At 40.6% G+C, this 27,816-nt stretch overlaps 1 long non-coding RNA gene across 4 annotated transcripts in view; it reads right to left on the bottom strand.

The window, feature by feature from the left end:
• Positions 1–5,453: 5,453 nt before the first annotated feature.
• Positions 5,454–27,816, bottom strand: part of LOC131917905 (uncharacterized) — a 72,412-nt gene continuing 50,049 nt past the window's right edge. For 3 of the 4 annotated variants that reach the window (XR_009380773.1, XR_009380775.1, XR_009380774.1), the window contains 3 exons: positions 8,845–8,944; positions 6,516–6,660; positions 5,454–5,681 (listed from right to left, as the gene is read on the bottom strand). This is a non-coding gene — a long non-coding RNA (uncharacterized LOC131917905). Of the gene's footprint in view, positions 5,682–6,515; positions 6,661–8,844; positions 8,945–18,502; positions 18,579–27,816 lie in introns of all 4 variants that reach the window. The other variant, XR_009380776.1, reaches the window with a different exon arrangement.

The following is a 27,816-nucleotide window of genomic DNA, read 5'->3' as shown; positions in this document are numbered from 1 at the left end:
GGGGAGAGAGAAGAAAAATGGGGAAAGGAGATAGGAGAGGACCGGAAAAGAAGGGAAGAGGAGAGTAGGTGCAGGAACATGGAAGAGAAGGAAAAGGAAGAGGATGAGAGAGGGAGATGAAGGGGAAAGGGAGAGGGGAAGGATGGGAGAGGCAGAGGACCATCTGTTCAACTTTACCTTACCACCCAGCCCAGGCTCCAAACCTGTGGATAATACATTAATCCTATCAACTGTGTTGTATTGAACTAAGGGAGCAACTAATGCTACACAGGAAAACTCCTCATAAGCCACCTGAGAAGGCAGAAGTACTGTTCCCAGCAATGCCCTAAACATCACAGGGCACTGAACATCAATCCCAAATGGGCCCTATTTCATTCAATTCCCCCACAAAATTTGTGAGAATTTGACCTTTTATGTGACGAGGTATTGCAGTATCTTGTTACACAGTATTAGATAGCCAGAGCGGCAACTGTCTTCCAGAGTCAGTATCTTTTTACCCCAAATTCATACTTGAAAAATGAATAGGGTGACTATGAGGCAAAGTCTGAAACTAGAAGCTGGACACTAAAGAGGTGGTGGGTTTTAGCGTTGCTGTATTGTGCTTTAAGGAGGAAAGCAAGAAATGGATTTATCATAAGATGGTTCAGGAATATAGAAATGGAAGTACTGCAAGCCAGAGTGCTGAGATCTAGCCTGGGCAAATTAAAGACAGTGAGAAGCATGTTCAGCACATGGTCACCGAAGGCACAGAAGCCTGTCACTGTCTGTGTGAGGTAATCAGGCCAACTGAGCACGTCTGAGATGAAGCTGTTTTGCCAACACGGACTGTGTTCTGCTTTTCCAAACTTATACTACATTTGACCTTTATGATTAAAATCTAATTAAAAGTACGGTTATTTTTAAAAGGTAGAAATGGTGTAATTGTCTCATCTATTAAAGTTATGACTAATTGTTAACCTTCTTAACAGGCTGAATCACTGCCATGCCTTTCATTTCAAACTTTTGCAAAGCAAAGTCCAAAAGGAATTCAGATTGCAAAACAAAGTCTGTTAAAAAAAATTACAATTCACTTTCATCACATGAGCAAAACAATTTCAAAGTGTTTTGCCCACTGCAAAGTCTAACTTAGCATGGTTATTCAGTTACTCAACGTTTCTATTTAGATTCAAAATAATTAATAAATTTGATTAAATCCAAGACATGGATTTTGTAGCTTCCAAATACCTAGCCTGATCTCACATGCCATTATATATACTTATGTATAGAAGACTTATAAAGTACTGACCATGATCAGGTAGCCTACACACTAGTTGGGGGAGATAATTCTGTGAACACAAATCCACTGAAAACAGAGCAGAGATCTGCCTCTTTCTAGGAACAAGACTCATCTATAGCTAGAAGAAAATGATAAGTATGTGCTTGTCTTCTTATATTCAAAATATCACCAGTATTTTTCCAATGTTCTGCCTGGATACTGATGAGCTTCCCCTGATGGCTAAGATGACTCCCTAGAGACAGTAGGCAAGTGTCTTCCTGCTGCTACTATAGACCAAAGGCTGCCTGTGTGAGAGAAACAGTGCTCAGAGAAATCCCAGCCACCCAGATTTCATTTTAAGATTCCTGGTTTGGGGCTCCTAGCTGAACCCACCATGTTCTCTGTCCATGGTCCTCAGTATAAATTCTATGTCTTCTCTGCACAGCTGTGAGAGCCTCTGTCAATCTTGTTTCAGTCTCTCCCAAGGAATGACTAGCTATCTCTTTAAGGTGTTTCCCAAGTAGTGCCCCAAGCTAACTCTTTGTATGCCGTGTAAATATACTTGAATTAGATTATTGCAGACATGCTGTGTGAAAATGCTAAGACGCATCACAACCATAAAGCAATGACAAATACAATTTTGCTTATGAAACTACATAAAGACAAAACATATTGGAAGTGTGTTCCCGGAGAAACCATGAAAAATAAAGTATTGCCTTAAGTTGTTTACATGTGACTACTTTCATTTTAAAAAGTTGCACAACGCTTAAAATAGAGCAGATAAGTTAACAGTACTTCTTCAATATCCTTTAAATGCTATCTACCTCATCTCCTGCCTCTTAACTGTGGAACTCCACACTCAGACCCCACTCTACCAGCATATTGCCTACCACTGCCTGATCCTCCTGGATCCCAACACAATACATGTATCTTTTCTCTCTTTTTAAATTGTATGTAAAACATTGTATGTTTGTGTGTGAGTGTGTGTTAGTGAGTGAATGCTGATGCACACATACTATGCTACATATGTGGGAGTCAGATGACAAGCTTGGTGTCAGTCTTTACCTTCCACCTTGTTTGAAATAGACTTTCTCATTGTTTGCCTCTTCCTATGGCAGGGTGTCTGGCCCATAGGTTTCCAGGAATTCTCCAGTCTCTGCCTCCCATATCTCTATAGTCGCCCTAAGATTACAGACACATGTTACTGTTCCTGGATTCATGTGGCTTCTGGGCATCTAAACATAGGTCTTCACACTGCAATGATTAGTGTTTTCCCTGTGTAGCCATATCCTCAGCTATTCTACTTTGTTTTCTACTGCTGTGATAAAACATCCCAACCAAAAGCAACTTAGGGATAAAAATGGTTTATTTCCACTTACATTTCCAAGTACATCACTGAGGGAAACCAGAGCAGTAACTCAATGCAGGAACCTTGAATCAGGAACTGAAGTAGAGGTGATGGAGGCATGTGCTTAGCAGACTTTTTCCCAGGGTCATATTCAGCTACCTTTTTAGTATAGTCCAAGCTCACCTGCCTAGGGATACTACTGCCTACAGTGAACTTGGCTCTCCCACATCAACTAGCAATCAAGAAAATATCCAAGAGCCCCACAAACATGCCTACATGCCAGTCTGATGGAGGCAATCTTCAGTTGAGCTTCCCTTTTCCCAACTTGACAAGTTAACAACCAAGATCAGCCATTAGACCAGCCCCATGTTTTCTCTTAATCACCCTCGTTTCTCTCTCTCTCTCTCTCTCTCTCTCTCTCTCTCTCTCTCTCTCTCTCTCTCTCTCTCTCTCTCTTTCTCTCTGTCTCACTATCTCTGTCTCACTCTTTCTATATCTCTGTCTCTGTTTCTCTCTCTGTCTTTCTGTCTCTGTCTCTGTCTCTCTGTCTCTCTCTCTCTCTCTCTGTCTCTCTGTCTCTCTCTCTCTCTCTCTCTCTCTCTCTCTCTCACACACACACACACACACACACACACACACACACACAGTATACTCTTTCCATCAGTGAATTAAGATTTTCCTTTTTTGAATCACTGCCAGGTCCTTAAATTCTTCTCTCTTGTCATAGAAAATAAACAAGAATACCAAAAGACATCCCTGAATGCTTACTTACAAAAAACCAAGTTTTAATGCAGCTTCTCAAAAAGTGTGCCGAGGCTAATTGTTCCAAAGTCAACATCTCTTAACTGAACCCCTCCCTGCCGAAACAAAAAGAAAAGACAATGAAACAGTAAGGCTATCAATTCTTTAAAAATATCTATACTGTTAGAGAATTGCTTTATTTTCTTATTTATCTGATCTACATTCTTGAAAGCAGACCTTGAGGTAATGGACAAAAGATTATATTTTAAGACAGAACCCCCAGCAAATACATTTCACCCCTTATGAGTGAACTTTGTACAGGAAAAACCCTGCTTGAAGCACACAGCCTTGATTCTGCGGTTTGATTGGAGATTCAGTTACCACCCGCTTCTCTCCATTTACTTCTTTTGAATGGTCTGGCTCCTACAAAATGTCAACTGTCCACACGTTTTTGATGCCCAGGCAAGCACTTACCAAGCGTGACTATCCATCACCTCACACTTTCCTTAAGCTCACCTGTCTCTCGGCACCCACTTGAGTAAGGTTTGAATTAAGGAGAGGGTTAAGTCACTAGGCATCATTTATTGCTTCCTGCGAAGCTATCCCAAGATGCCTTGTGTATTACAACCCAGGATGCTGTGATATCTGAGATGTTTTTCCTCTTCCAATCTTAACTGAGTCTTTTAAAATGAACAGAGAACTTTGTAAGAAAAGAAAAAAATAAGATTCCAAGAATGGGTAAACATTCCAGAGAGGTTCTTGTTTTCCCCCAACAGGTCTGCCCATCCCTACAAATTGCATTCTTGTATGAATAGTCCAAAAGTGAGTCACAAAACAACAAAGAAAACAGCGTTTCTCAACGTGACAAAGGAAGATTTTTTCTTATTTGAATTTGCACGTTGTTTATATTTTCAAACAGGAACTGGAAGAAAGGGGTTGCACTCTCAGTGAATATATCCAGTCACGAGTTCTTCTAAAGTTTCACTCTTTGCCCAGTTCCTCTCAGTGGTGAATACTTGGAATGGGGGACTATGACTCAATTTCCCTTTATTCTTTCATCCGTCTTTTCCAGCATGCCATGCGTAGATTCGGTGCCAGTGTTGATTCCAAACTTTAGTTCTAACCACACTGAACCCTCCCCATCTTGTGAAGTCCAAGTTTCCAACTTTTCCAAATTCTTCATAGACCTTCGTCACTCTTTGCTCGTATCACCGCTTCTATTAGTCCCTTGCATGACACTGCCTTAGCTAACCTTCCCTGTGTCTCCTCTCTCTTTTGCCTAAAATAATATTTTTTTATGAAATGCCTCATTCCTTTTGCCTTTGATAACAATGTGTTCTCCATGTCTGTAAATAGCTTTTCTGAACCTCGCCCAGAGTCATCCTTAGAGGAATACCGTTGCCCCTTCATGACTGTATTTCTCACACCAGTCACCATTACTCAGAGTATATTATCTGACACGTGTAGGCTTACCACAATGTCTGAATTATCATATAAATCACCCTTGTCCCATCACTGTCAGTTTTATGACAATTATCTTTCCCAGGTAGAGGATGATGAAAATTCACATAGTATACTCTGATTTCATCCTACTGCCAAGACGAATGCATCACAAACACATTTGACACGTTAGTGTGAGACATGGATGTGATATCCCAGGAGAAAATGGGAAGGCAGTCCTAGAGCTATTAGGATGTGGGTGCGGAAGAAGGGAAGAGATGGTAGGCAATGGAGCGAGACGCAAGCATGAAAGGAATGTGGTGAGGAAATTACTAACTCCTAAATTATCATAATTTCCAGCCTCATTTTCAGTCAAGTGATCTACCCAAGAGTTGCAAGAAGAAGCAGCAGGATTTTTCAGCACATAGGAAGCCCCAGGAGTATGAGGTACAAGAACCTGTTAAAGAAATAGAGAGGCTGCCGTATGGAGAATTATGACTAGGGCAGGCCCAACAGAAAACTTAAGGATGCTTCACAGATTGTGTTGGAGTGAGTGAGTTAGGATTTATTTAAATATATCTTGCATCTGTACTAATATAGAGTGAAATATCCTATGTAAAAGAAAATTAAATTCAGCTTCAGAACTAAGAGAACCAGAGGGCAGAAAGATAAGGATACAAGTAATGACAATTTTTATTTAGGTGTTCTGTGTCCCTACACTTCCATTTCTTCATTTGCAAAATGGAAAGAGTCCTGTTTACCTTTTTCTCAGCTGGATTGTTTTGGTACTCAGATGATGATCACGAGGACATGAGGAGCTGTTGAAAGCTGAAAGATGAATGGCTGTTGTTGCTATGACTTCCTTTATTTGGGATCGAACATTTCCATGAGTTCAGTCTGGAAGTAAACACAGCATCAAGCACTGTCATGTAAAGCCTAGAAGGACCATCATCTTGGAACTTATTTCTAAAGCTACTGTTTGGAGATTGCCTGCAGGCCTTGAGACTTCTGAGACAGCTACAGTTACCACCATTTAAAAAGTATCCCATGTACTAAGAAACACTGCTCTTTCAATCCTCACAAAGCCCTGATATATATATATATATATATATATATATATATTACATATTCAGATGTGGTCTTCTCAAGATAAAGGAGTATATCAACTTACCCAAGGCCATTCTAGTTATTTTAGACCCAGACTACTTGATGGCAAGGAAGATAGTGTCCTCATTAATTCAGATTCATTCAAACTTCACTATTGTATTGCATTATTATTGCTATTATTTACCATTATTATTGCCCAAGCTGCCCTGAAACTTGACAGGTAGCCAAAGAAGCTGAAGGCAATTTTAGAGATTCTCCTGCCTCCGCCTCTTGAGTATTGGGATTACAGGTGTGTCATCACACCTCAGTTAGCAAAATCCATTAATATTTTAACAGAATTTTTAAAGATACAATACACATAAATGGAGCTTATCTTTTTAAGGATAAATGAATGAGATGAAAGGACCTTGCCCACTTCCTCTGTTAACCTCATAGTGTCCATTCCCAACATTGTCTCCTCAAGAACACCTACACTGATCTCTTTGGTTTGCTAGAATAGAGTTCAGAAATACTGCACTTTGCACCCTTGCCTACTTTTCAATGCAACTTTCCAAGTCTGAAATATGAGGGCATCCATGTAGAGCAGGAGGATTGCATGCTTTTAGAAGCAGAAATGTCATTTACCAATGGTGCCAGGGTCCAATGCAGGAGGCATCCTAGTTTCACATTAGCGCCAAGGGAATTCTTCCTGGATCACTTCTGAAGCTTTAGTCAGTACTTGTCATGGGCATAGTCCAGAATGAGGTCAAAGATTGCTCTTGGCCATTCCCTATGAAATGAGGGCAAGAGAAGAAAAATGCAGTATAGTTGAAAGAGTTAGGCTTGGACTTGAAGCCCTGGCTGTCACTTACAGACTGTATCATTTTAAGAAAGTCTCCATCATCTCGGGGAAGGGTTGGTGGAGGGTTTTCTATTCTCATTTGTAAATGAGAAAATCAGGCTGTTAGGTCAGGTATTCTCTAGAATTTTCCTATTTCTGGAGTTCTCTAAACCCAGAAAGAACATTTTCAGTCTTGTGTGTCCCAACTCCCCAGTAAAGCCACAGTAATGCCAAGACGGCTTTGTTCTTTTTGTACTCTGCCCTCAGTTTGTGTGGCCCTGTCTATCGGATTGCTGGTAAACAATAGTCATCTGATTTAAAGTATTTCCCAGTGTCTATATTGTAATGTACCCCCAAGGTCAACATCAAAATACAGGATTGTACACAAGTACATATTCTTTCTACCAAAGTGATATAGTAGATATATCACAAAACCTCAAGAGCTTAGCAATACCAAAACATAGAAAAATAATTAGGAAGTGATATGTTTTTAGTACTTTTTTTTGGCTTTTCGAGACAGGGTTTCTCTGTGTAGTTTTGGTGCCTATCCTGGATTTCACTCTGTAGACCAGGCTAGCCTCGAACTCACAGAGATCCGCCTGCCTCTGCCTCCCGAGTGCTGGGATTAAAAGCATGCACCACTGTTTGTAGTGCTTTTACCCTGTGCTTTATATAATCTATGTAACTTTACATCATTTAACGTTCTTTTGAGATTATAATGTAGTCATAACATTTCTCCCTTCCCTTTCCCTGCTCCAAAACTTCCCATATACCCCTCCCTACTCTCCTTCAAATTCGTGGCCTCTTTTTCACTAGCGATTTTTGAATGCATCCTAAATATAACCTGTATGTAGAGTCCATATAATGTTGTGTGTATGTATGTTTTCAGGGCTGACTGCTTGGCACTGGATAAACACATCATTTAACTTTTAATGAAAACTTTGATTTTGGGGGTTTTTTTTCTTCTTTTGTAATACTAGTTCTTTTCCTACTTTGTTATTAATTAATTTTTTCATTTATTTTACATCCCCAGTTTCCACTCCCTCCTCTCCTCCCACTCCCTCCCTCCACCCTTTTCTACCCCCCCCCCATTTTTTATTTTTTATTCTTCTATCATGCATTACATTCTTTTTTTTTTTTTTTTTTTTTTTGGTTTTTCGAGACAGGGTTTCTCTGTGTAGCTTTGCGCCTTTCCTGGAACTCACTTGGTAGCCCAGGCTGGCCTGGAACTCACAGAGATCCGCCTGGCTCTGCCTCCCAAGTGCTGGGATTAAAGGCGTGCGCCACCACCGCCGCCCGGCTCATGCATTACATTCTAACAGCAATTTCCTCTCCATCCCCTTATTGCACTCACCCCCATGTCCTTCTCCCAGAGATCCATTCCTCCTCCATTTTCCTTCAGAAAACAGCAGGTTTACCTCCCAGGCATAGGAACGGAACAAAGCACAATACGTTACAAGAAGATTAGGCGCAAACCCTTACATCAAGGCTGGATGAGGCAACCAGGAAGATGAAAAGGTTCCCGGGGCAGACAAAAGAGTCAGAGACACCCCCCACACACACACTTCTGCGCCTTCTTACAGCCCTTCCTCCCCTCTTCCATAGGTTTTTTTTTGAAGCTCTGCCTAATATTTGGCTGTGGGTCTCTGCATCTGCTCTCATCAGTTGCTGGAAGAAACCTCTCTGATGGTGATTGGGCAAGACACTGATCTATGAGTGTATTAGAATATCATTAGAAATCATTTCATTGACTTTTTTTCCAGTCCTGTTTGGTCCTATTGTAGGTCTCTGGGTTATCCAGCCTCTGATTCCTGGCCATCCAGGCAGTGCCAGGCACTGGTTCCCTCTTGGGTCATGGGCCTCAAATTGGACCAGTCCTTGGTTGGCCCCGCCTACAGGTTCTGCATCACCATTTTCTCAGCACATTATGCAGGCAGGAAAAAATTGTATTTCTAAGGTTTTGAGGACAGGTTGATGTCCCAATCCCACCACTGGAAGCCTTGCCTGGTTACAGAAGATGGTAGGTTCAGTCTCCATATTCTCCGTATCAGCTATTGCTCTAGCAAACCACTGAGATATACATTTGTAATGGCAGAGTCTATCAAATGATGCTATGGTTTCAGAGACTCTTACCCACAATCAGTTTTTCTCCCTCCCTGTAGTCTCACACCAGCACAGCATGACAGGAACATTTAACAGAGCAAACTAGCAAACTCACTTGCTTACTTTGTGCCTGTGAAACAAAAGAAAGAAAATGAGATGTGGATCTCATAGTCCCCTTGGAGGACACACCCCTAGTGACCTAGGCTTCTCCTACCAGGTCCACATCTTGAAGTTTCAAGCACTTTGCTGTGTTGGAGACCATGCGCTTATCACACAGATCCTTGTGAGACATACCAGACCCAAAATTCATCATACTCTCTCATTCTCTCCCTTCTCCTCCTCCACCCCACCCCCCACCCCCGCCAGCATCTCTGTGTCAGTTCAGTTCAGCTAGGACATTCTACTTCAAGTCTTCATTGAAGTCTAGATCTTACACAAAACAATGGTGTAAAATCAGAAATATTAGAAAAGTCATGTGTAGTGGAAACAATGAGCTCACCCACTTGGAGAGGCTAATGACCTGCAGATCCACTCACTTGGCTTAAAGTTCCATGCTGCTCAGTGACTTGACAGAATATTGGTTTGAACACAAGACTGCCACTACAGAACACAGCCTGCACCTGGGTTAGTTCTAGGTCATAAAATAAAGTTAAGACAACAAAGACAGAGTATTTGGGGCATTTCTACATTCCTGGCCATTTTCCTTTTTCTTTTATTTATTTATTTTCTTATTTTTTTCTTATTTTTAAAAAAATTTTATTCATTTTATATACCAACCACAGATCCCCCTTTCATCCTTCCTCCCATTCCCCCCCCAGCCTCCCCACCCAACCCACCCTCAAACTCGCCCCTATCCCCTCCTCCTCCAAAAGGTAAGGCCTCCCATGGGGAGTCAGCAAAGCCTGGTATACTCAGTTGAGGCAGGGCCAAGTCCCCCAACCCCACCCCTGCATCAAGAGTGAGCAAAATGTCCAGCCATAGGTAATGGGTTCCAGAAATTCTAGCCATTTTCTAATGATTTATGCATCTACTCACTAAACTGGATGAATAAGTTTGAGAAGTAAATGTCATCAATTGAGAAAAACTAAATCGAGAGATAAGACGTAAGCCTTATTTGAGATCCTGGTTGCAGTTTCAGCATTAGTTTTGTTTTGTTTTCATGGACACAATGTGAACATCAGCTTAGACCTAGGTAAGTGTGTAGCACACAAAGCTCCTGAGTAAAGCTCAGGCTTGTATGGGTGAAGGAAATATTCAAAATCATACCTGCATACTTCTTCAACAAGGAATCACCATTCCTTTACATCCGCCTACTCCACATGATTGAGTTGATGTGAAACTGCTTTTGGGAAAAAAAATGAATCATTTGCTGTACTTGGCTTTGCTTTGACCCATTTGGGGCAGCAAAAATATCAGAGAACTGTGGTATGGTTTCAAGGGGAGGTGTTGGATAGAGCTACTCATGATCGATCATAGTTTCAAAAGGAAAGGAGGGGAGAAAGAGGAAGAGGAGAAGGAGGAGAAGCAGGAGGAGAAGGAAAAGAAGGGGAGAAAGAAAGAGAGGAGGAATAGGAGAGGAAGAGAAGTTAATTCCCTGTGGTGCTAGATGCCTTACTCAGCCTTGATACAGTGGGGAGGGCCTAGTGCAGGCCCTATTTGGTATGCCAGCCTATGCTGACTACCCAAGGGAGGCCTTACCCCCTGTGAGGAGGGGGTGGAGAGGGGGTGGAGGAAGGGGGAGTGGGAGAAGGGGAGGGGGAGTAGGAATATGGGTTGGTATGCAAAATGAAAAAGAATTTTAAATAAAAAAATAAAATAAGAAGGAGGAAGGACAGGAGGAGGAGGAAAAAGAGGAAGAGGAAGAGAAAGAGGTAGGAGACTGAAGATGAGGAAGTGGAGAGGGTGGAAGAAGAGGAAGAGGGTTACCTAGAGCAAGAGCATGCATGAGTAACCACTCAGGACCAACTCAAACAATTAACACGTGTGTCTAATAAAGAACTACCGAGCTAGGAATAAATGATAATTATATAAAAGGGGGAGGGGCTGAGGCAGTAACAGAAGCCGGTGGCAACTGTACTCTTAGCCACATTGATAAATGCTACCTAATTGTTGAAATACTTTTTTAAAATTTTAAAAAACTTTAAGAACTCAGAACAAAGCACATTCCTTATTTGAATAAATTCCTAAAGTTTCCATGGATATTACGCTGGGAATGATGTTTTGGTTGCACAGAACCTGGGGAAATGTGTTACTGTGCATAGGTATGGAGTCTTTCCAATGAGTGTACTCCCTCAACAGAAGGTTGAAGGCAGATATGGGGAGTGCACAGTCCAGGTTTTTGCTGCACGTAAGCAAACTGGCAGTTAATAGTAGGTTAAGATGGTGGTAAGGTACAGGTTAAAGCAGTGAGAAGTATTTCTGGTATTAATAGTTAAAATGATTTTAGGAATTGTGTTTAGAATGCAAAATAGATGGGTGAAGAGAGATGGCTTAGCAGTTGAGAGCACTGGCTGCTCTTCCAAAGGACCCAGGTTCAATTCCCAGGACCCACATGGCAGCTCACAACTGTCTGTAACTCCAGTTCCAGGAGATCTGGCACCCTCACATAGACACACATGTGGCAAAATACCAATGTTTATTTAAAAAAAAAAGAATCCAAAATAGAAATCAAAATTAATAATGTAAGTGATTTATGGGTGGATTTTAAAAATTATGTATAAGATTGCATCATAGAACAGTAACAGGTGTAAACAAGGCAGAAATGGGTCTTAGAGCTAGTCAAGCTGAAATTCAAGTCACTAGTATATAGTTCAGGTAATGTGCTTTCTAAAATTTGTTTTTTGCTGAGGGCACAGTAGTGTTTAACATCAGTTATTATTTGGACCTTGGAAAGCTGACTAAATTGTCTTGTCTTCATCATCTGCCAAAGTTTTAATGTCACCTACATTACAGGTCTGTTTATTTTTTAATTAACACAATAAAGGTCATGGATCCTCCAGAAATGAATCCTTAAGAAGATTAAAAAGAATTGGTATAACAATCTCCCAGTTGAAATTTTTGTTGAGAATGTGAGTATGATGCGGCCAATCTGAAATTATAGTGGAAAAAAATACTTGAGTTCAATTGTATATAGTACCATGTCATTCTGTGAAGAATGGGATAGTTGAAAGTGGTTAAAAGCAATAGTCTGGAACTAAAAATGGAAAGATTGGGCAAGATATTAAAAACAAAGCAACCACAACAACCTCCCAAGTCGTAACAAGGATTGGGCAATGGGGGCAGGGGGGCTGAGTCATTGTGTAGAAGAGGATGTAAGGATAGGTTACAAGTAGATCAAACCATGCTGGAACAACTACACATGGAGACGGTTCGAGGTGGATGACATGAAATGGTTTTTCCAATCCCATCCAGTTTATTTTTATCTTCCTCATGAAATGTAAAATAATTCACATGACACTTTGATTGAGACCTTATGGGTACCATTTCCATTGTGCAAGACAGGAACATTAGGGTAGAAAGCATTTGCCAAATGGTAACAGAAGATGGCTAGTGTGAGTGAGAGTCGGGCAGAGGGCTGGGAAACAATTTAGTGAGTTTGGAAGAAGAGGCCACCAGTGTTGATAATCCAAATCAAAATGTTTCATTGTCATCATTAGAGCCTCCTCTTGTTTGTGTCATCCGTGGGATGGATCAAGAAGGAAGTAATAAAAGCCAAGAAGACAGGAGCATTAACCAAGGCCCTCTGCTCTGTGCTGTGGAAGTTATCCTTTCAGGAGTGTGCTCAGGTCTAGCAAAACTCTAGGTAGCTCTTGAAACCTATTTCTAGAAAAATTCCGGAAGTCTTTAGAAAATGATAACAGACTTTACTTTTGTCTTGTGAGACACTAGCTCCAGGTCTTTTGGGAATGTAGTGTGGCATCTACAACAATCTACATGAAATCTGGAAGCATTTATGTCTATAGTGTGACTCTGCAGTAGAGGACTTATTTTGCATGCATGAAGTCCTAAGTTCAGTCTCCAGCACTGCAAAGGATGAAATCTCTCAGGAGCCTAAAGAAAAAAAAAATATAGGCCCTGTTTCATGAAATCTGTTTCTAATTTTGTTCTGTCTTTGGAGCACCATTGGGACATTTATAAAAAGGATCACTTCACTGCTGGCCAGCTCACGCAGTTGAAGTCTCCGATGTATGGTAGAGAGTGAGAATAATTAGGGTTATGAAAACTCTATCTATCCCATCCATTTCCAGGTACGGGCTGTACTGTTGTTGGGCAATTTCATAATCTCACTTGCGCATCTGTGTTTGCTTAAAGTTTGAGTGTGCTTGGACGTGCTTTTACAAATGGCTATCTATAAATCCCCATCCATTAGGTAGCCTGGACTTTTACAAGGGGATCCAAAGGCCTAATGAAAAAAACATTTTGATGATGATTTTCTGTTTACAGAGAGTGTTTCCCCTATCCAAGGAGCATAAAGTAGTTTGTTTTTTTTTTTTAATTAAGCCGTAACAGCATATCTATGAGGTAGGTAGTCATTTGAAATCAGTAGCTTTGTGTTTTATAGATGGTCAGCTCACTCTTCTGCCAGTGTGACAGAGTCTCCTGGGAAAATGATACAAATTATCCAAGCCAGCTATGACTGCTTACTCTATACAGTCACTACTGCACAAACCAAAGAAAATTTGAGTCTAGAACTGCTGGAGGCAAATGAGCACTCAACATGCAAGATGGGTTTCCAGTGCATGTCTGTGAAGTTCCTCTCTCATTTATGTTTTCAGTGCTGTCCCAGTAACAGTATCATGGAAGCCCCATTTGCTATCACAGAGAAACACCTTTGTGTATGGCAGATAAACACCCAAGACGTTAATCACAAACATGTCAGAATAAGAACACACTGCTAAGATTCACATTTCCAAGGAAAACCATAGTAAGATTTATTTCAGAAAGTATGTTGGACATTATTCACTAAGGGTATATTAATGTGTGTGCTAAATGTAAGAAGAAACAAAAGGATTTCTGTTTACTTCATGAAAAATGCTTGAGTAACAAAATAAAAATCCCAGGAGTAATTTACCAAGTAAGAGAGCTCCTGATATTGCTGGGCCTGGAGTAATGGTTCAAATGAAGCTTTATTTGTATATTCTACCTCCCAACTTCAATGAAAAAGCTTTGAAAATGACAAAATAAATGCTCTACATTGGAGACCTACATGAAAGATCTATATTATATTCTCTCCTTCTGAGGCTTAGGGATCATTGTTGAAGAGGAAATGGGATGATTGCAAGAACCAGAGGTGGTGGATTTCTACCAGGACATCATGTTTTCTGAACTGTGTGTAAGAACTCACGGCAGTTGTGACAGCATGCACAAGATCTGTGCAAATTCAAGCCAGACAAACTCACAAAATGGAAAGGGAATGTGAGCATTAGCAGGGGCCCTATTGCATTGACAGCAGCTGAGAAAGGGAGAGTTCATTTTCTGTAAGAGTGTAACCCCTAGTAAGCCAACCACATTCCAGTAGAAGACCACACATCCAAGAATGAACAGCACAAGTTGGAACTGATGACTGTAAAAGATAGAAAACACAAAGTTGGGTGGGTATGGAGTGGGGATGGATCTGGGAGGAGCAGGGTAGGGGATAAATGCGATCAAAATGGGGAGAAAAGACTGTGTGAGTCAGAGGTGATAGACATGACCCACCAAATCAATTAAGCAGGGCTCACACAGGCTTACAGAGATGGAAAGGACAATCATGTGGCCTTCATGGGTCTGCACCAGGTCCTCTGTGTATTTTTTGACTGTTAGCTTGGTGGTTTTGTGGGATTCCTAACAGTGGGAGTGGCTGTGCCTCTGACTCTTTTGCCTGTTCCTGAGACTCTTTACATCCTACTTGGTGCCTTATCCAGCCTCAATATGGGGGCTTTCTCCTTGTCTTATATCTTTTTTGTCCTGTCTGGCAGTCATCTCTTGGAGGCCTGCTCTTTTCTCAAGAGGAAACAGAGGGGAAGTGGATCTGGGAGAAAGGGCAGGTGGAGAGGGCTAGGAAGAGTGGACAGAGGGGAAACTGTAGTCGGGATGTATTGAGGAGAGAAGAATCCATTTTCAATTTTAAAGAAGTCAAAAATGAAAAAGAATTTCTCAAAGAATAAAATTTTTAAAATAACTGTGTAGTATTATGGTTGTCATAAGACAACATTGTTCAAATATATAGGAGAACAAAACAAGGAATAAAGAATTAAAGCATATAATGGAACTGAATTCAAACAATACAAACTTGGGGATATTCTCACTTTAAAAAGAATTTACTGTAAGATACAAATAATTGAATTTTTTTAGATATTTTTTAAAGATTTTTTTAAGATATTTTTATTCTCATGTTTCAAAAGTACAGGTGAAAATACTAAAGTTAAACAAGACTTGGGGATAAATATGTATAATTCTAGTATTCAGGAAACTGAGGCAGGAGGATTACCACAAGTTAAATAGAGGGCAGCCTGGGCTTCAGAGCAAGACACTCTTTAAAAACCAAAGAAAACATTAGTATCTACCTATATTCAATTTCAGTGGCTGGTATCTACCCAGTTCTTGGAAAAAAATCTATGTCAGATATCATGCATTTTATTTCCATATATGCAAATTTACCAGTAAGGTGGACTGTTTAATATAAAATATTTCTCAGTTTGCAAACTCTGAAAATGATTTATGAATTCCTTTGGAATCATGCATCAAAATATAAAGAGAAACAAGAAAATAAGTGTTCGACATTATGAGAAAATGATATGTAGGCCTGCAATAATCTTTAGATGCATGCTACCCAGTAATGTTCTATATTATCTGACAAACTAATTTGTTCCTCCTCTAAATTAAACTCTTCTATAGCCCTTATTTTTCCTGCAGGCTGAAGCAGCATCCATCTCAGTAGGGAAGCTGAGACCAATGAATCTTCATATAATCTCTTTGGCTTTGAGGACACACAGCCAGAAATATGAAGTTTCTCCCAAGGGCTGAGACAATGTTGGTCCTAAGAATGGATGGTTAGGACCTTTGGTCACATTATGCCAGGACTGAATGTTAGATGACCAATGACAAGAAATCTTAAGTGTTCTTTCACAAATTGCCTGTGTATGTTTATGTGCTTATACATGTGCTTATGTTCATGTATATACATGTGTATGCATGTATTTATTTGTATGTGAACATGCATGAGTATGTGTGTGTGTATGTGTGTGCATACATGTGCACACTATCACTGTGAGGGTTTCTAAAGATCAGAGCCTGAAATAAACACTTTCTTTGACCCTAAGTAGACTATTATTAGTTTCAGATCTTAGAATCCAAACACTTACAAGAACTTTTGCAGTCACTCAGTTGAGAATGCTTGAACTACAAAAGAGAATTCCTGCATCTTCAGGACTGGCTTGTTTTAGCTTTTATCATTGAGTAAACAAACAGTGCATCTCAAATCTATCACTTAGGTTATGGACTAAATAATACAGTTGAGATAATGACCCTTATAGGATGAACAAGATCATGGCAAAGTGTTTAACAGTGACAAACAAGAGTTCCATCTTACTTTGTGTCTTTCAGTAAAACAGTGACACCCCCCCAAGACAATATTGTATGGTTAAATCCACTTTGCACACATCCAACAAACACCACGCAGATCAGTGAGCAGAGAGGGACAATGTATCACACCCTCTGCCTCCAGCATAACTAGAAAACAGAAATAATGCTGATGCCAGTTTTTATAATTAGGTAAACAAGTATTGTGGCAGGGTCCTATACTGTTGTTCCTTTTGGGAGAAGGGGCAAGTAGGCACAGAGTCAACAACACAGACTCTGGGAGAATGTTGATACAACAAGCTCAGTTTATTCACAAGGAGGCAAGCCTTATATACCCTACACCCTGCCTCAGAGGAAGGTCTGATGAATATGCATCTACTGGTGTAACATGGCTGCCTCTCATTGGTCCAGGTCATCTCCAGATCATGTCTCAGCTGCTGTTGCTAAGGCCCTTAGGCAGACCCAGTTTGGTTCTCAGAAAGTATCTTATTACTGGTTTGGGCTGGCTGGCCCTCAGGCCTGTTAGGAATGAGTCCTCCCACATGATAAGATTCAAGTGATGAGAGAAAACAAAAAATGCCACTCAAACAAAGACAAGGACTGGTCCTCAGAAAAAATTCAAAGTATAGGTCTGACCCCCTGAGGAATCAGTTCTGGGCCTGGGCTTCATAGGGAAGAGGGTTTTAAAATGTCCAATGTCAGGGTTTGCCTCCATGGGAAGGCAGCACTTCCAAGAGAGAGGGAGCACATGTGGGAGAGGGTGGCTTGGTGTCTGGTCAGGAAACCAGAAGAAAGGAAGGGGTAGGTGACTGGAGTTCTGGGCTAATGGAAACCTAGAAATGGAACAGCATGCTAGATTAGCTGTGTGGATCACCAGGTATATTCTAAGCAACTGACTAAATATGCAGATAAATAATACTGGGATTAAGCATGGACCAACATGCCCAGCTCTGTTTATTTGGTTTCTGGGGAACAAACTCTTGTCCTCCTGCTTACAAAGCAAGCATTTTACCAACTGATCTATCCACTCAGCTCAAAGTTGAATTCTTTATATAGTAACTGCTATCATTTTTGATCCAAGGAACAACAGATGTGAAGGAGCCTGGTCTTCATGTAGGTCAGTTGGTTTACTTGCTGTTTGTTTGTTGTTTGAGAGAAGGGGACACAGGAGAAAAGAGTACCTTTAAAATCAGAGCAAATTATTTGATCATTCAATCTTTAAGTAAGATGGTCAGCTACCTTGTGAACCAATTGCCATTGCCCATGGTGATGTCCTTAGGAATCTGCTGATAAAGTGGATAAAACAATTTGGATTGAAATCCATATTCCAAACAGTGCCAAATTGGTGTGTACCCAAAATCATAGAGAGAAAAACCCAATGTACTTGGAGAATTTTGAAGAAACATTTCTACCCACACCCATCACTTTCAAAAGCAAACCCTCTGTGGGAAAGCATAAGAGCAAAAGGCATTGGCAAGTTATCCAAAGGGCTTCTTGATACATATCTTTTAGAATTCTGTGTTCTTTTAACAGATGTTAGACTTCTAGAAAGTTCTATTTTGCAAAAAGCTTGGAATCGAGTTCCATTTTACGTATGTATCGTTTTTCAAGCCAGATGTTACATAAGCCTGCAACTGATTGGTGGTTTCATCACCTGCCATTACTCAGATGGAAATGGAAGTGATGTTCTGCAGAGTCAACTCAAGAACAATGAGAAAATCCTTCCTTTCCTTATTCTTCCACATCTATGACATTAAGAGTGAAGGACTCCCAGAGACCCACCCGGGGCCTAGTCATGGATCTCTGGCCCCAGGTGGATCTCTGGGAGTCCAATTAGCGAGAATGAGGAGGGTTTATATGAGCGAGAATTGTTGAGACCAAGGTTGGATAAAGCACAGGGACAAATAGCCAAACGAACGGAAACACATGAAATATGAACCAATGGCTGAGGGGTCACCAACTGGATCAGGCCCTCTGAGTGAGTGAGACGGTTGATTGGCCTGATCTGTTTGGGAGGCATCCAGGCAGTGGGACCGGGTCCTGTGCTCATTCCATGAGTCGGCTGTTTGAAACCTGGGGCCTATGCAGGGTCGCTTGGCTCGGCCTGGGAGGAGGGGACTGGACCTACCTGGACTGAGTCTACCAGGTTGATCTCAGTCTGCGGGGAAGGCTTTGCCCTGGAGAAGATGGGAATGGGGGGCGGGCTGGGGGGAAGGTGAGGGGGGCGGGAGGGGGGAGGACAAGGGAATCCGTGACTGATATGTAGAACTGAATTGTATTGCAAAATAAAAATTAAAAAAAAAAAAAAAGAGTGAAAGAGTATTCCTCAGCAACCAGGACTCCTTCTTAGCTGAAGTCATCTAATTCTCCACAGATCCAAGCAAAGATGAAGGTTGCCTGCACTGGGCTCCTAATCTTTGAGATTAAAAAAAAAAAGTAGTAATTAGTGGTGGGGAGAATAATTCAATGAAGACAAGAAAGTCAAGTTCTTACTAAATAAAATTTTGAGACACTGCATGAATTAAGTCTCTTACCTCCTTGAAGTCCATTAACAAAAGAGAGATACATAAGAGCAGATAGGAAGAATGATGGAATAAATACCTAATGTACATGGGTAACTTACTACACACAAGATGAGAGTCCTTTCCATGTGTTAATCCACCAAAGTATGGTAATTAGTTTTGTAAGATTAATATTATTGTTTTCTAGTCTTATTATTAAGAAAGTTAAAGTTAAGAGAGACTGTAAGACAATCTGTCTAAACTCAGAATTAACTAAAACTCAAGTCCCAGTACATTCTGACATGATGGTCCATGATCTTCATTGTTTTATCATATTCAAAAATTTAAAAAATACCAAAACATTGAAAGCAGAATTATAGAGCAAAAAATTATAGAAAACACTGGCACCACACAGCTCAAGAATGGCTAACATTCTTTATTCTGGTGGAAGCTTTTAAAACTCGTTAACGATTGAACCTGGTATTATGAAAACTAAGCACGGGAACAAAATAGGAGGATAGGACCATAAGAATAAGGAACAAGGCATATTATAACAAGTTACCCCAAGCACAGTGAATTAAAATAACATGAATTTATTGGCAGAAATCAAAGATTGACCATTAAAGGATGATCCTGCTAGAGGCTCTTTGATAATCCATTGCTTGCTCTTTTCAGTTTCCAGAAGATGCTCCATTCCTTGGTCCATAGCCCCTTCCTCTGAAGTGTGCTGTCTGACCTCTATAACTCTTGCCTTCTTGCCTTCCTCTTCTAAGTACTTTGGCCCACCCAGATAATCTCTCTATATCAAAACACCCAATTTAATCAAAAATGAAGAATTTTATTAATGGTATAACACAATATATTCTTAAGTTCAATTAGTAAGTGGAATGTGATTCAACCTGTCACTACTGTGATCAAAAATTTCATTTAAAGATGTCATTTGAACCTATTGAAGTTGTGTCACTGATTTGGGGGCACCAGCACCTTAGGCATTAAGTTTCCCAGAGGCAATGGGACAAGATATATCAATGGATTTAATTGTATTGTCCTGATTAGAAACTCAATTTGTCTGAGCTTTTCATGAGGATATCACCAAAGGTATTAGCCAAGGGCTTTTATTTAGATGAAAAATTATAAATCATCTTAAAGTATTATGATATGTTATCTAATAATGATCTAAATGGTTTAAAATATCATATTGTATAAAAATAAAGACATAAATATCTAATATGAAACAGGCTACAAATGTGAGGTATAGCTCCCTTCTTAAAATCATATTGGAGAAAAAAGATGGGATGTTTTCCATTATTTCCCTACTTCCAGACTTGTTTCAGTGAATTTGTAAAACTGCTAGGATAATATCAGCTCTGTTCATCAAAAAACTTTCTTTAGCTTGAACCCACATAAATAGGGCTCCAGTTTTGTCAAGTAGCAATAGGAGGAATGAGATCATTGTCAAGTGCTAGCCAGTCTTGGATTTCTCCAACTTTCTTCACTATCAATAAAGTCGCTGACAATTTATAACGATGGAAGATTGGGAGCCAGGAAAACACAGTGGATAACAAAAGGCTCTTGAGTCAACCATCTAAACTGGAAGCTGATTCCACTCTTTATGGGCTGTGTGATCCAGAACGATTTATCTAATTTGTCAGAGCCTTGATACATCATTTGCACATTGTTGCTGATGATGGTAAACCTCAGAATTGTGATGAAGAAGAGATGAGATCATCTACAATATAAGGGTCACACACATACAAGTTTATCAGTTGAGATTTGGAACCTGAAATTTTCCTTAACTAAGAATATAGAGAGGAGGGACTGTAAAGCAGTTAAAGAGTACTGGTTGGTCTTCCAGAGGACCAAGGTTTGGTTCCCAGCATTCACATGGCAGCTTACAACATTCCATAACTCCAGCTCCATGAGATAAAACACTTCCCCTGGCCTACAAGGGTGATAGGCATGCAAATGATGCACAGATACACATGTAGACTAACACACACATATGAAATAAAGAAAAATTTTAAATTAATTAATGTATTTATTTATTTATAATATATGTAAGGGTAAGAGAGTTTTACCTACTGTCTCTGCTTTATCCATTTATCATGGAGCCAATAGTACTTTAAAAGTAAATGTTATTAAAAAAACACTTTAGAGTTTATACAGTGCTCTTGATTACACACATGCTATAAAGACTAAAATCAAATACCAGCTGATCTAACAGATACTAAGTAAATTCTAATATAATCACTGTTTCTAATTATGAGAATGTCACTTGTGTGTGTTTTGACAGTGCTCTGGTTCTGATCCTCTGACATAAAAAAAATTGGTCGTCTCTTTATGAGTTTCACTGAGATCATGATGGAAGGACATGCAGAGATGACCAGCCACACTAGTAGAAGCCCATGAACTGTGGACTGGTGGCTGTGGAGTCCCCATGGGACTGGACTAGGCCTTCTGGATACGGAAGATGGTTGTTTGGCTCGAACTGTTTGGGGGGCACTAAGGCAGGGGGATCGGGATCTGTCCCTGGTCTACAGGCAGGCTTCTAGACCCGGTGCCTGTGGTGTGACACCTTGCACAGCCTTGGTGCAGTGGGAAGGGGCTTGGACCTGCCTAGGCTCAGTGTGCTGGGCTCTGCTGACTCCCCATAGGAGACCTTGATTTTGGGGATGTGGGGATGCTGGGTGGCTTGGGAAAGAGGGCGGGGGGGGGGGTGTGGGAGGAGGGAGGACGGGGATCTGTGGATAACATGTGGAGTGAATAGAAAATTTCTTAGTAAAGAAAAATGAAAGAAGAAAAAAAGGACATAGAAAAAATAAAGTAACGAATGGTCAGCTCTTCATACTGAAAAACTATGTTTTCCAAACCCTTTACAACTTCCTAGTGTCAATGATGAAAAAATGATTGGGATACATTTCAAATGAATTGCTCATGGTAATGAGGCTAAGAAACTCTTTATTTGGGGATTTTGGGGTTATTTTTTAGATTTACTTTAGAAGAAAAGTCTCAGTTTTCCTTAGAGAAAAGCAGGCTCAAATCATCTTATCTTGGATTCCCAGAGTATGAAACACTTCCAGCTAGAGATTTTTTTTTGAAAAGATAGAACACACAGCCACAGCTCTTGAGAAACATTAAGTGTATTGTTCTCTTTCCATTTCTGTCACTGCGATAAAATAACCACATGAAAGCAGCTTGAAGGGAGAAAGGGTTCATTCAGCTTATAATTTCAGATTATAGTCGGTCGTCGCAGGGGAGGCAAGGCAAGAATGTCAAGTGGCTGGCCACATCATATGCAGTCAAAAGCAGAGAGAAAATGAATGCATGCATGCCTATATTCAGCCTATATTCATCCTCCAAACCCAGCTAATGGTGATGTTCACTTTTAGGCTGGGTCTTCTCAAGTCAGTTAATGTAATCAAGACAGTATCCCACAAACAAGTCTGCAAGCCAATCTAATGTCAGTGATCCCTCACCAAGATTCCCAGGTGAATCCAGATGCATCAAGTTGACAGTTAAAACTAACTGTCACTGTCATTAACACATATTTAACTACCACTTTGCTGCTCTCTTATCTTTCTTATCTGCTCTAAAATGTTACTGCTCTTCAAGGTTGCAACCATCTTTTTTCAGTCTGCATGCATACTCTCAAGAAGAACATCTTTCAATCAACACCAAAGCAGATGATTCCATTTTCTATCACTATTCCAATTCTCTCTTTCAAACGTTAGCTGTATTTCTAGCTACTGATTTCTGGAATTAGGAGTCCCACCATATCCAAATTCAACTTGTCCAAGACAGACTGCAGAATTCACATTTTTTGCCAATTTGCACACACACAGCACACACACACACACACACATGAATGAGGTTCCCCAAAGAGGCCAGAATATTGTTATTCCATGGCACTGGAGTTACACCAAGTTGTGTGCTGCCCATCATGGATGCTAGGAACTAAGCTCCAACCCTCTGGAAGAGGCTTACCTGCTCTTAATCACTAAGCCACCTCTCCATCTCCATAATTCATCTTTTTTATTTAGGATTTGGATTATTGATTCATCTGCCACACAATTATATAAATCAAACCCTTAAGAGTTACCACAGGTCTTTTTTTTCCCTTCTCCTTGCCACCTATAAAATCCAGTGCATCTTACCATGGCTCTTATAACTGCTGTGCCCTCTAGAACCAGTGCCGTTCTTTACTCCATGAACTACTTACTCTGTTTGGAGACACCACAGTGCTTTGGAGTCTACTTCCACCTCAATTCTCTCCCCCAAACATTCCCTATAGTAATCTTGACCGAGCCATCCTGAAGGAATCTCTAACAGAGAATCCTTCCACGGTTCCCATTCACATTCGTGAAAATCTAAATTCATTATGACAGTCCAGGCTCTTTCTTACCTCACCAGTCCTCCTATTTAGTTATCCTTCCCATCACATGACCTCATGCATTTCACCCTCCACAGTAACAAAACAAATTTAAATTCTATAAGGCATCAATACCCTCAGTGTAGAATGCCCATCTCAGGCTCTTCCTCCCAACCCTCATTCATTCCTGTCACTTACTTGGCTAATTTTAAATTGTTTTACTTGTCATCTCAGTTTCCAACTGTTCCAGGTGAGTTAGTAGGCTCATACCAGGTTCTTAGAAACCACCTTTGATACCAAAAAAAAAAAAAAAAAAGACTTCTCACTCAGGTCTACAAGGCAGCTGAAAGTAAGGTGAAGTCCAGCACCTCTACTTTCTCTTTGTCTCTGTCTCCTCTAATTCAGATTATCTGCAGATTATCTATAGGCAGATGAATCATTTTGAGTGACTACAGAATATTCTCTGGTGGGTCAGCCATTCTCAGTGTATCCTCATACTCTGGTGGCAGGCCCCATTCACCAATGAACAGGTCATCTACCTCATGCATCTCTAAGGAGGGAGGTTCAGGTAAATTTTCATCTAGAGTGTCTATCTACAGCATTCATCTCTAAGGATAAAGGCATAAGGATGAAAGTCACCTTACATGCCAAGGACAGACCTGATGATAGTGATTATTTGTGATAGTAATGCTATAGTGTTGAATATTGTCCTCTAAGAATAATATAGCCATGGTCATCTTAATCGGAGAAGTTGTGATCGCCCAAAGAGCTCCTTAACAAAATCAGGTCTGTTGATTTTCTCTCACAGAAGGACAGATTGGAGAGGATCATTAGCCCCTTACCTAAGACTCTAGTCTTCTTTTCTTACACCTCTGCACACACAAAGATATATGTAATCCCATTCAAGCTGTATGTGGTCTCAGTAGGTATAGAGTATACAGGAGGTGGAGGCTTCATGAGAGAGAGGACTCATTCTGTTCAGCTTTGGAGAACTCATCACCAATAGTGGGATAAGATCTCAGGTATGCAACTATATGAGGGTCAGCTGCACTCCTGTAAGCAGCTCCTCAGCCATGTTCTTATACTTAAGCCAAGCAAACTCATTGGTTCACCAAGCTAGACTTGAGCTGAATCATCTCTTCAGTCTTTGGTTGGTGTCCTGTCTGTGGTGAATAGACATTTGTTCACTTCTTTCCAGGAAAAGTATTTTTTTGTAAATATTGTAACACTTGGCTTCTGATCAGGCATGTGACAGAACCAAAGGTAAGGTAAATTTCAAAAGAGTAGTTTCTTATACCTGTTATGAGTGATAAGTTTTGCAACTGAAGCCAAGCATTCTAATGGTGGACTGTTCTCAGAGGCAATTGTTATGTGGCTGTCCTTCATATGCTATGAAATGATGTGCTATTTGATAAATATGGCCCACCAACAGAGTATGAAGATAGATGGAGAACGGCTAACCCATGAAAGAATATACTATAATCACTCGAAAAGATGCGCATGGAAATTGTAAGAAAGCAGCAGCAGTTTTTGTTTTTACCCTGCTATAGGTGAAATGTATAGGTATATGTCTATACAACTGAGGCTCAGATGTCTTCCCAGAAAGAACTTGCCCCCATAAGGAAAAATTATGATAAAAAGACATGCAGGTGGCATCTTCTATGTTAGGTTCTGGTTTGACAGATAGATTGGATAAAGAGGGGATGTGATTGAATTACTGGCTTGCTATTTTATATGACTGGAGGGACATAAGGGAAAAAGTACAATTAGATCTTTACTAAGTAGTTTCTCCTGGGATCCAAAGTCTTTGAACTCATGGAAAGAACTAATGAGAAAGAAGAAACTACGATAAAAATGACAGTGAGGGAACTGGGTGTGAGAGAGATGATGTGTGGGACCTGATTCTCTGGCCCAGAGAAAACTGTGTTTACCACAGTGTTAGGAAGGGAGAAAGGGAGAAAGAGAGGGAGGGAGGAAGGGAGGGAGGACCTCAAGACTGGCATGAGGTGTTGGTAGTCTAGCTGAGTCTTGATCCTTTTGAGGTAGGGGAGGCACTAAGTGGTCTCAGTAACTTATATTGGCATCTAATTTGCATTTGTAAGATACTAAAGCAATCAAGAGGGGATCAAAAAAGGAAAATTCAGGTGATGTGTCCTATCTGGGTCATTTGATAGCAAATATGGCAGAATGTATGTTAAATCAGAGTTTCTGGTTAGAAGCAATGACAAAATGTTATGAATGTGGTTCTGGAAGACTTTAAAGACTGAATAACAGTTCATAAAGAGGTACAAGTGATCCCCATCATACCGTTTCTGTAGAAGGAGAGATCCTGGGGTGGGAAGAGGGAAAAGCCCACTGCTTCTCTAACAGAATGGCCAAGGTTATCTGTAGGTGAGAACTATGCAAAGACATGGGAGGCACCATGCTGAATTGTAGATTTACTGCTCCTTTATCAGTGCACATACCATTTGGTCTTGGGTAGGTGCTGAATCTGGATGTCTGTAGTTAGAAGTTTTTCTGTGTCCCACCTGGCCCACAGCCAGGACAAATCTCTCACCTATAGTCCCACAGCCTTTTATAAAATAATCACACAGAGGCTTAATATCATTTATAACTGCTCAGCCATTAGCTCAGACTTATTGCTAACTAGCTCTTACATCTTAAATTAACCCATTTCTATAAATCTATACTTAGCCACATGGCTTGTAGCTTATTGGTACCTTCATGTCTTGCTTCTCATGGCAGCAGCTGGCAGCATTTCCTCTGCTCTTTCTCTCCTTCTTCCTCTCTAGTTCAAATATCCCACCTAACCTTATTCTGTCTCACCATTGGCCAAACAGCTTTATTTACCAATCAGAGCAACACATATTCACACCATACAGAATGACATCACCCATCAGATGTCCCTTGGTTCCTGGTTGCCTGGAGGAGCATCAAGGGCAATAAATATCAATGGATGAATATGGAGATAGAGTGATGCAGAAGAACAGGATTAAGGAAACTGGGGCAAGCAATTACCTCCCCTCCACCCATCCCTTATATTATGTTGTGTACAATTCTTCCCAATTATTGAGATTACCCCACACACACACTTCCTAATGAAAGCCCCTTTAGCAGCCAAGTGTGGCCAACATAAAGGCTGCAGGAAGAGCTTGACAAGAGCCCATCAGATACTGGAAGCAATAGGCTATGTAGCAGGTGAGAATGAAGCCCATCTCCCCTTTAGACCCAGGGCAAGCCAGCTTGGATGATCCCATAGGAAAGAAAGCAGGGAAAGTCCTCAGCAGAATGAGGAAAAAGCAGAACAGCCCACAGAGAATGGCTGTAAGTTATAGAGTGTTAAATAATGCACTGTGTTTCATCCATGCTGTTGTACAATCCCATTCTATTTTCTCTTATTTTTTTATATACATATGTATATGTGTGGTAATGCATATATGGAAGTCAGAGGACAATTTGCAAGAGTCAGTTCCTACCTTCCACTGTGTGGGCCTTTGGGAATCAAACACAAGTCATCAGGCTTGGTAGCAAGCATCTTTACTCACTGAGCCATCTCTCAAGCCCCATTGATTTACTAAGGAAACAATTGACAGAGCAATGTGATCTTTTAATACTTCATTTAGTCTGGCATATACCATCCTCCAGAGATCTTGCCCACTCTTTGTGAAAAGGTTTCTTTATGTAACACTGAGCTGTGAGTGTCTTACGGATTTACAAAGGCATCTGAAATATGTACAAGCACACCCAAAAGAACAAGGATGGACAATCAGGATGTGAAGGCCAGACAGATCTGTAAAATTCTTGGGAGTATTGTGTCAGATAAGATGCGTATGATATCTGACAAGATTAATGAGCAACACGTACAATAAATAACCTGTGCCTTCATATATAAAATGATTACAAGTGTCTTCCCACAATGCTGGTATTTTCTTTTCTTTTTTTTTTGTGGGTTTTTTTTTCGAGACAGGGTTTCTCTGTGTAGCTTTGCGCCTTTCCTGGGACTCACTTGGTAGCCCAGGCTGGCCTCGAACTCACAGAGATCCGCCTGGCTCTGCCTCCCGAGTGCTGGGATTAAAGGCGTGCGCCACCACCGCCCGGCAATGCTGGCATTTTCATTTCTCACCTTTTTCAACTTACCAGTCTTTGTGTCACTTTATTAAAAGGAGTTCATACGGAATTGAGACATGAAAGCTCTAGAAGCTTTAGAGCAAGCTAAGACACTTACAGAATGGGCTAAATGGCTGTGTGTTCCCAAACCCCGGTGCCTGTTTATGTTGGAATTTACTAGACACTCAGAGGTCTAAATCAGGGGACCTGGGCAGAAACAATCTCAGCAAACAGACTCAGTAGAATTTTGGTCCCAATATTTAAAGAGGCAGAGGTTTCACATTCATCTCTAAAATGCCAGTTATGAGCTGCACACGAAGATTACAAGAGGTGAAATTCACCACCAGTTCCACCGAAGTGGCTATGAAATCCACTTATTCAGTGAGGAGCTGGACTGAAGGGCTTCTGACCAACCCTTTTCCTTCAGTGACATTGAACTGAACCTTACAAAAGTGGCATGCATTG

Source organism: Peromyscus eremicus, chromosome 8a (assembly GCF_949786415.1).
Source record: "Peromyscus eremicus chromosome 8a, PerEre_H2_v1, whole genome shotgun sequence".
Classification (NCBI taxonomy): Eukaryota; Metazoa; Chordata; class Mammalia; order Rodentia; family Cricetidae; genus Peromyscus; species Peromyscus eremicus.
The sequence above is the reverse complement of the archived record's forward strand: the minus strand, read 5'-3'. Positions and strand labels throughout refer to the sequence as shown.